We start from the raw sequence: 9,978 nt of genomic DNA, 5'->3' as shown, positions 1-9,978 counted from the left end.
TGCGGACTCCGGCGGAGTGCTTGGCGGACTCCGCCGGACCTCTCCGCCAGACTTGAATCCGGCGGCGGAGTCCGGCGGAGCTTGGCGGAGTCCGCCAGCTCGGCGGACTCCGCTCGGAGTCCGCCGGACTCCAACAGAGTCCACTGACTTCCGACCTCCGTCTTCCGACCCTCGGCTAAATTTGTCACGTGACATACAACATAGCATTTTGCAATATTGTGGTCAGATGTTGTAGCGCGATGCACTACTGGGTCGCGCGCGCATCAAATAATGCTTCTCGCATAGATCGGTAGATCGGCGAGATGCACCACTGTGCCTCACCGAGCTGCGAAGGATTGACATCGTAAATCAAGGTCAGATGAAAAGGTCGCTAGTGATAAACCTTAACCATTACCCTCTTACTGGGCCGCGCTCAGCCTGTCATTCCGCCTAATAATTCCGCCTAATAATCTCTATTCTATTGTTTACCAACATTAAAGCCTGGGGTCCTCAGGTAATTACCCTCACAATGTCAATAGTGTACAACTCTAGTCCTAACTTTGACCCTATAATGTATAAACGTTGACCCTAACCCTCCACCAAACCGTCCGCAGCGAAATATCAATGTCATTGACTGGTCACGTGACCAAAACAATTTTTGTCATATTATCTCATATGGGGAAGCGTTTTTAGCAAGCAAAAATACGTCGACCATCACAGGACGACGCCAGCCAGCACTCTTTACGCTCTTCGAGCTCCGATCGTCCTGTGACGAAGTAAGGACGAAGCCTGAGGTCCTCAGGTAACATCGACCACCGATTGAAATTCAAAGATTTTTTGACATAAAGGTCAAATGTAAAACTAAAATCTTGATGCTGATTGATTGACGACGTCAATTTTTGAGCACAGCGCGAGCGCATGCGGAAAAAGACCGCGTAGCTAGTCAAGATGTTGATAAATATTTGGCTTGTGGCGCGATGTGTTACTCTAACTATATATAGCCCTCTCGCTTGCAGTAGCGCGCGACCGCCGGAAATGACCTGGTTAGCTAGGTAAACGCGATGTGCCTTGTAGGATGAAATCCTACTAGCTGACGCCATTCGCAGCTGTGCTGCTCGCTGTACGTCAGCGATCGAAATTTCGGCCAGCACAATTTTCTTCAAACAAATAGATATAGAGTATCCTTCCCGACCTCCAATTGCAACAAAAATTGGTAAGCTTATTCATAAACTTACAAGGAAAGTGTCCGAAAAATTTAAAGCATATCCAACCATCAGACATTATGTTACAGCTAAAAGCAGCGTATTTTGCCCCATTTTTATTACTATATCAACTCCGATATCCACCAAAGTTTTCGGACAGTTGTGAAAGCCCAATTGGAAGGTCGTCGCCAATTCCCAGAATGATCTCATTTAAGGAACTGAAGATAAATCCGAATAATACGACACAAATGGTCAAATTTGGACGAATTTAGTCAAATTACGCGACTTTTACAGCTACTTTTGCTCCAAAAGCCGCGCACCATCAAATATGGCACCTAGGCGAAACTCACTGATTTTTCCAAAAAGGTATAACAAATTTGGTATTGTGAAAATTCTCACAGTCTCTAGAAAACAGTGGTACAAAATTTTTTTAAATCCAAGCAACTTTATTTTTATCGTGCACCCCCTAAGCTATAAAAAGAAACCTAGCCAGAGTGGAAGTCGGCGCCCTCATTAAATTTTTGGAGAAAATCGCTCGCGCTCGCCAAAATTTGTTGGACCAGGGACGATGTCCTAGCCTGGCAGCTCATTGCGCGTCGCAACGAGCTTCGTTGTTCGTCGACGTGCGACGAGCAACGAGAAAAATTGCGTGGCGCGTCGGGTGGCACATCTTAAGGGTGATACGCGTATAAATTTCGATCGCTGACGTACAGCGAACATCACAGCTGCGAGTGGCGTCAGCTAGTATAGTAGGATTTCATCCTACAATGCAAGGCACATCGCGTTCATTTAGCTAACCAGGTGCTTTCGCGCCGCTGCGGGCGCGCTTGTTCCACAAGTCATTTCCGGCGGTCGCGCGCTACTGCAAGCGAGAGGGCTATAGTTAGAGCAACACATCGCGCCACAAGCCAAATATTTATCAACATCTTGACTAGCTTGTAGCTACGCGGTCCTTTTCCGCATGCGCTCGCGCTGTGCTCAAAAATTGACGTCGTCAATCAATCAGCATCAAGATTTTAGTTTTACATTTGACCTTTATGTCAAAAAATCTTTGAATTTTCAATCGGTGGTCGATGTTACCTGAGGACCTCAGGCTTCGTCCTTACTTCGTCACAGGACGATCGGAGCTCGAAGAGCGTAAAGAGTGCTGGCTGGCGTCGTCCTGTGATGGTCGACGTATTTTTGCTTGCTAAAAACGCTTCCCCATATGAGATAATATGACAAAAATTGTTTTGGTCACGTGACCAGTCAATGACATTGATATTTCGCTGCGGACGGTTTGGTGGAGGGTTAGGGTCAACGTTTATACATTATAGGGTCAAAGTTAGGACTAGAGTTGTACACTATTGACATTGTGAGGGTAATGGTTAAGGTTTATCACTACACACTAGCGACCTTTTCATCTGACCACAATATTGCAAAATGCTATGTTGTATGTCACGTGACAAATTTAGCCGAGGGTCGGAAGACGGAGGGCGGAAGTCAGTGAACTCTGTTGGAGTCCGGCGGACTCCGAGCGGAGTCCGCCGAGCTGGCGGACTCCGCCAAGCTCCGCCGGACTCCGCCGGATTCAAGTCTGGCGGAGAGGTCCGGCGGAGTCCGCCAAGCACTCCGCCGGAGTCCGCGGCGGACCGGAGTCCGCCTAGTGGCTTAGTCCGCGGCGGACACTCCGCCGAGCCGCCGCGGAGCCGCTCGGAGTCCGCGGCGGACTTTAAAGTCCGCTCGGAGTCCGCTCGGAGTCCGCCAAAATGTACTCGAGTCCACTGTAAATACATTTGGCGGAGCACCGCCGGCGTCCGCTCGGAGTCCGGCGGCTCCGCCCGAGTCCGCTCGGAGTCCGGCGGCTCCGCCGCGGACTCGACTCCGCGACGGATAGTGCCAATTTATTTGTTATACTGGAATAACAACAATTTTCAAACCTTAGATTTTCTTCTCGACAAAATAACGTTACTGTTACAGCACTGTTAACAATGAACAGATTAACTGTTAATACATCTCGTCCGTTGACAATGAACCGCTTCATCGTTCATGCGTCAACTTATCAATCCTCCCAGTTGTACTATAGCAGAGGAAGATAATTATTGATTATACTTTCAATTTCAACGCTAGCAGGGCTCGATAATGCCACCTGCTCACTACTCAGATTAACTGACTGCTTACAGGTATGGACAAGTTCAAAATGAAGATATTACCCAGAGTTACTGATTTTGAACATGAAGTTAAACTTAAAGTTAGATTTATCACGTGGTACAAGTATTAGTATTGGCATTGCTGTACCACTATTAAATATGTACAGTAATACCCAGTGGCGTAGGGGGAGCCGGGGGGAGGGGCAACTTTACGCCACTGCAGGGTAAATGTAATCGCTCCTACTATTAGTAGTACTTAAAATTTGGGCGAGCGATTTTGTAGTACTAAATCGCTCGCCCAAATTTTAAGAAAATTCTTGTAAGAAGGCCCTTTAGGCATGACAGTGATCTAGATCAGTGTATTTTTGGACGCTGATTCCGAATCACCCCCCATGACGTAGGGTTAAAATGCTTCCCTGGAGAGTTATGGGCAAAAAACCGTTTTGGTCACGTGACAGGCTAGTAAAACGTGAATTCGATTATTTAGGGCTCGGGTTCCGGTTAGGGTTAGGGTTGTGGTTAAGATTATGGATAGCTTCGGGGTTAGGGTTAGGGTTGGGATTAGGGTTTATGTAAAACCGTTTTGTGCGGCTGCAAAACCAAAAAAACCAAAGTCACGTGAAATTTTTGGGCGAGCGATTTAGTAAGAGCCAAATGTAATACCCCGATTTACCGCGGAGTTCGAGAGAAAGAAGCCGCGTTAAATCGGGGTTTGGTCCTATTTGGAGGAAGAAAACGGCCGCGTTCGGGGTTTTACTGTATAATATGTCAGTATAGATATTGGGACGGCCAAGTCATTATCAGGGGTCCCACGGAGATCAGATCATGTCACCAATGAGTAACGTAAGCAGGATTAAACAGGATTAAACATAAATTTGTCAATGAGAGCCCTAACACTCACGTCTTGACTATTATATACATCAATAGAGAAGTAAATTAATAAATAATGTGCAAGAGTGTTCTTAAAATAAAAATCATTAAAATTTGACGTCGTCATATCTTTGTCGAAAGAGAAACAAGTGCGAATAAAGCTAATATTTATGAGCTTATAAAGTACGCAATACTCGCTTGAATTAGTTTTTGGCTAGTAGTAGTATAGTTCCTCTCTTTCTTACTATATTGCCTTCTGCGAAGCAAACTACCATTCGCAAATTTAGACTTCCTGCACTTTTATCAACTGGTCAATGTCTGTAAATTGCAGATTATTCACCAAATTAAGCAGTAGTATTTCACAGTAAATTCTAGTCTTGAAGATTAACCTCACACCATCACTGACACGGTTGTTTCTCTTTACTATACCTATTATACTATACCTAATGTACCTTACTTACTGAACGTTTTCCTTGAGACTCGGTTAGTACTTTTACTCCTTAAACTCCTTAAACTCCTTGTGTTACACTGCAAAAAGGTTTCCATAAATATGATCTTAGCCTTATTTGATTTATAATTTGATTATTATATTGCTTGATTAATAACAGTATGATAATTCTGTTGGATAATTATAAATCTGCTTCCATCTAAGAGAGGGTAGTCGGAATTTTGTCGCTATACTATTCTATACTATACTATACTAATAATCTCAAGATACTATACTACAGGGTGGCCCATAAGTGACTACCCACACGCAACCTCTTAATAACTCACGTAATTCGTCTCCAAATTGCACCAAAATTTCAGAGATTATAGATATGGGTCAAACTTAGATTTCCTGAAAGTTTCGTAAGCCACGCCCAATTACAGTGGGCGTGGCGTGACACTCTCTCTTTTTCACTATTGTCTTCATAAAATGAGAACGCTTTAAGCTAAGAACTTAAAATTTTTTGCACACATTTGGCTTGATAATTGAAAACCTTTCCCAAAGTTTCAAGTTCATTGGTTAAAATATGGCTAAGTTATGATCATTTCAAAACTCATCGGATACGTGATCCGAGCACTCAGTCAGTGATCTCGTCACTTGGTTAATGGCCTGTTTGGCTCACATGCACCGCTTGATTGGTTGCAGCCTGCTTATGGGCCAGCCTATACAGCTGACTGCACCTAAAACGCTATCACACGAATTTATGGTGGTGTCACCATTTCAGGGCTTGTTAGCCCTGCTAGTCACAGGTTCCTTACAATCAATAAAAAGGAATGAACCATCCATTGAATCATCGAACCGGGCCTACCGAATCACAAAGAAACACAAACTTTTGGACCGTGATTTCCAATCGAGGATAGATTTCGCCAACACATTCCTGTCCAAGCAGAATGTGGATCCCTACTTTGAGGACGAAATCTGGTACAGCGACAAGGCCATATAAACGGATATGTCAACTCCCAGAATGCAATTCACTGGGGCTCTACTAGACCGGATGAAGTGGTGGAGAGAACGGCTTTTCCTGAAAAGTCACGATCTGGTTTTTATCCTAAAAATTTGTGTTTCCCTTTCTAGCAAAGTCATCATCGGTATCCAATCAAAGCCTAATGAACCTAATTAATACACGCTAACGCCTTACTCTTGATCAGATTGGGTGACGAGATCAATAATTGAGTGCAAATATCACTGACTGAGTGCTCGGATCACATATCCGATGGATTTTAAAATGGTCATAACTCAGCCATATTTTAACCAATAAACTTGAAACTTTTGGAAAAGTTTTCAATTATCAAGCCAAATGTGTGCGGAGTAAATCTGTTTATTAGATCGAATATTGACGCAAATTATGACGACCCATATCGCCACTATTTGATTTGCTTAAATCACAGAGATAAAAGTGTTAACTTCATAAATTCGGTTTGCTGTTGGTTTATTGGAAGGAGTTTCCAGAACAAGGAACCCCTATTCTGGGAGCGTTATCTTAAACATCTTAAGCTTTTCTTATTAGGTGAAAAACCGGATATTATACGGTGCCTTAAAGACGTTATACCTTGATGACCATTTTATACCCAAAGTTCTGGATCCACTATACACTCTTGTTTATTTATTCTCTCGAAATTACAGCCGTGCCTTACCTTTACCCTTTATTTCACAAGTTGTAGCCAGTGGAGTTATCTCCACTACTAGTATTGATATAGAGTCATATTTAAAACCAGTAGTATCTCTCCTTTTTCTCTCCATCTTATGTGCATTTTATTACTCTATATCCACTGACTTTATTCGACGTATTATCTAAAAGAATAAAAAAAATTGTGTGCGTGTGTTTTTATATTTATTTTGCTACGGCGCATGTGAAACCCCAGGGCATCCAGCACCGGAGAAGCTGAAATGACACTCTCTGAACCCTTGGTGCCGCTCAGATTTTGCCTCTTGGCTGGTAAGCCGAGTCTTGATCGATTAACTCAGCTTCTTCGGTACAACACAGACCGGAGGGTACTATTAGCCGCTTTGCCGGTGGTATCCTCCTGGTGTCCTGGGGTTTGGCAGGTTCCTCATTTAAAAAAAAAAAAAAATAAAAAAAAAAAAAAAAAAAAAAAAAAAAAAGCCAAATGTGTGCAAAAAATTTTGAGTTCTTAGCTTAAAGCGTTCTCATTTTATGAAGACAATAGTGAAAAAGAGGGAGTGTCACGCCACGCCCACTGTAATTGGGCGTGGCTTACGAAACTTTCAGGAAATCTAAGTTTGACCCATATCTATAATCTCTGAAATTTTGAGACGAATTACGTGAGTTATTAACAGGTTGCGTGTGGGTAGTCACTTATGGGCCACCCTGTATGTATACTATGGTGCTACTTCCTTTATCTGCACTATTATAACAGTGCTCAATAGTGCTAACAGTGCTGAACTTGATGTCAAGGAGCAAATTATAAAAATTGGTTCGTTTGTTCTATACTATAATGGATGTATTTAAATGAATATGTTCTTACCTAGCGATTGCATTTCATGTTTCAGGTTGGAAGAGAGTATATTTAAAAAAGAACAAGATCTGTCTGCATCTACATTTTACACCAATGCGAGGTAAGATCTGTCTGCATCTACATTTTACACCAATGCGAGGTAAGATCTGTCTGCATCTACATTTTACACCAATGCGAGGTAAGATATGTCTGCATCTACATTTTACACCAATGCGAGGTAAGATCTGTCTGCATCTACATTTCACACCAATGAGAGGTAAGATCTGTCTGCATCTACATTTTACACCAATGCGAGGTAAGATCTGTCTGCATCTACATTTTACACCAATGCGAGGTAAGATCTGTCTGCATCTACATTTCACACCAATGTGAGGTAAGATCTGTCTGTATCTACATTTTACACCAATGAGAGGTAAGATCTGTCTGCATCTACATTTTACACCAATGCGAGGTAAGATCTGTCTGCATCTACATTTCACACCAATGTGAGGTAAGATCTGTCTGTATCTACATTTTACACCAATGAGAGGTGCTCTTTTTACACCAATGAGATTTGAAACTCTCACAATATATACAATACAGCAATAATATAAAAGAAAGAAGTGACATGACGAGGCATTACGTAAGGTAAAAAGTTTCCTTGAAAGACCATATTGTATTAACACCAGATAGATAAACATATTGAGATACTATACTTGTTCTGAAAGATCTGTAACAATGCGCACTGGCTTGACTTTTACAACTACACATATTTTTCCCCATTTATAATTAATTTGAATTTTTGCCGCAGGATTTGCTGGTTTGGGAAGCACAGTGCAGCCAGACGTAAGTTGTTATATACAATATACATTATACAATATACAATACACATAATAGAACATATTATATAGAACATAGTAAAGAACATAGAAGCTACCAAGCTTTTTACGAATAGATCTGAATGATAAACTATCTCTATAAATTTTTTGTTTAACGCGTTAATTTTGTTTGGCTGCAAAACCTTTTAATATGTGTCATAAAATTTGATTTTATTCTGAAAGCTGGAGCATTTGTATTACATTTTCCAACAACCTCGTCAGTTTTAAAATTTAGGTATTTCTCAGCTACTTTTCATAAAATTTAAAACAATTAATATTATCAAATAACAGGGCGAACTAAACCATCTCAATGGAAGATCCTATGGTAAGATAATTTTATAAATTTCATGCCCAATTTTTTCATGTGTATTCCATGCCAGTGTTCCAAAACATTCTAAACTTCTTTAAGTTTAACCAAGAGTTTAAAATATTTCCTTGTGTTTCAACATTATTTCCATGTGTTTCAACATTATTTCCATGTGTTTCAACATTATTTCCTTGTGCTTCAACTGATTGATAATGTCAGGTGATAATTTTGAAGCGGACCAACAGTGGCAGAAGAGCTGCAATGAGGTGATGGCTATATATCGTATGACAACTCTTCTTAGTATGGGATGCAAGATAAAAGTAAGTGCCGGTTGCTAGGATACGCTCATTCAGGTTGCTAGGCTACAAATACACGTTGCGAAAAAGTTAACTATCGCATTTACGATAGTTAACTCTTATAAATATTATAGCTAGTTATGATAGATTTCTACGATGGTTATTTCCAACTATCTCAACAGCACATTATAGTGCATACTTGACCTTAACTTCTTCTTTACTTTACTTCTTCTTTACTTTACTTCTTCTTTACTTTATTTATTCTTTACTTTACTTCTTCGTGGACAGTTAATCTTCCAATATGCAAATGAACTTGAAAATTGTCATTTGAAAATATACAAGAGTTCAGCTAATGAATGAAAATCCTGTCAATATTTAACTTTGAGTTGATTAAAACAACAATGCTGCTCAATACAGCTGCTGACAAGACATATAGTGTATGGTACTGTGTAGGTAATTACATTTCCACCAATGCAATTCCAGCTATTACTAGTAATATTACTATTAATATTACTAGTTACTACTACTAATCCATCCTTAACGGGGAGTTAACTTTGAGTCAAAGTTCAGAAGTTTCATCAGTTCACAGTCGTATTCTTATGCTGTGTTAGCTTTTGGTTGAGACCATTATAACGCTATTGATGACACATATTTGAGAGTAATGGTGGGTTTTAAAAGGCTCAGATAAGAATTGTGGAATGTTTGCTCAAGTTGAACTGTCACCAACAATTTTGGCCATTAAAAATCAAATTTTACAAACAAGAAATAGTCACGTTTTATTTTTTTAATAAATTGTTTAAATATATATAAACAACATTTTCCTCATTCTACTTATAAGTAGTTTTAACTATATAATAGTCTGCAGTTTTACTTACATCTGTTTTATTTCAGCTTTCGGCGGAGAACAAGAATAAGGCTGGAGAAGGTTACTCCTTCCGGTCAGACCCAGATAAGTCTATTGGTAAGTGTACTCCTTATATGGGCATCACGTGCTGAGTATACCCTTATATGGGCATCACGTGGTATAAGCCTGGAGAAGGTTACTCCTTCCGATCAGACCCAGATAAGTCTATTGGTAAGTGTACGTGTAAGTAAAGCGTGTTTATGAATACAGTAAAACCCCGATTTACCGCAAACCCCGATTTACCGCGGAGTTTGGGGGAAAGGAAATAGCCGCGGTAAATCAGGGTTTGTTTACGTATGTTAAGCCCTATTTAAAGTAAGGAAATAGCCGCGGTAAATCAGGGTTTTACTTTACCTAGGACCCCAGACTATCAGTATCATGTTCATAAACCTAGATAAAGATTCGGTGGAATGGCAGTCTGAGCCGCCCAGTAAGGTTTTACTCATTTACTGTATTGAGGTCACACAATC

Source organism: Bolinopsis microptera, chromosome 4 (genome assembly GCF_026151205.1).
Source record: "Bolinopsis microptera isolate Bmic1 chromosome 4, MBARI_Bmic_1.0, whole genome shotgun sequence".
NCBI lineage: Eukaryota > Metazoa > Ctenophora > Tentaculata > Lobata > Bolinopsidae > Bolinopsis > Bolinopsis microptera.
Note: the sequence above shows the minus strand (reverse complement) of the source record.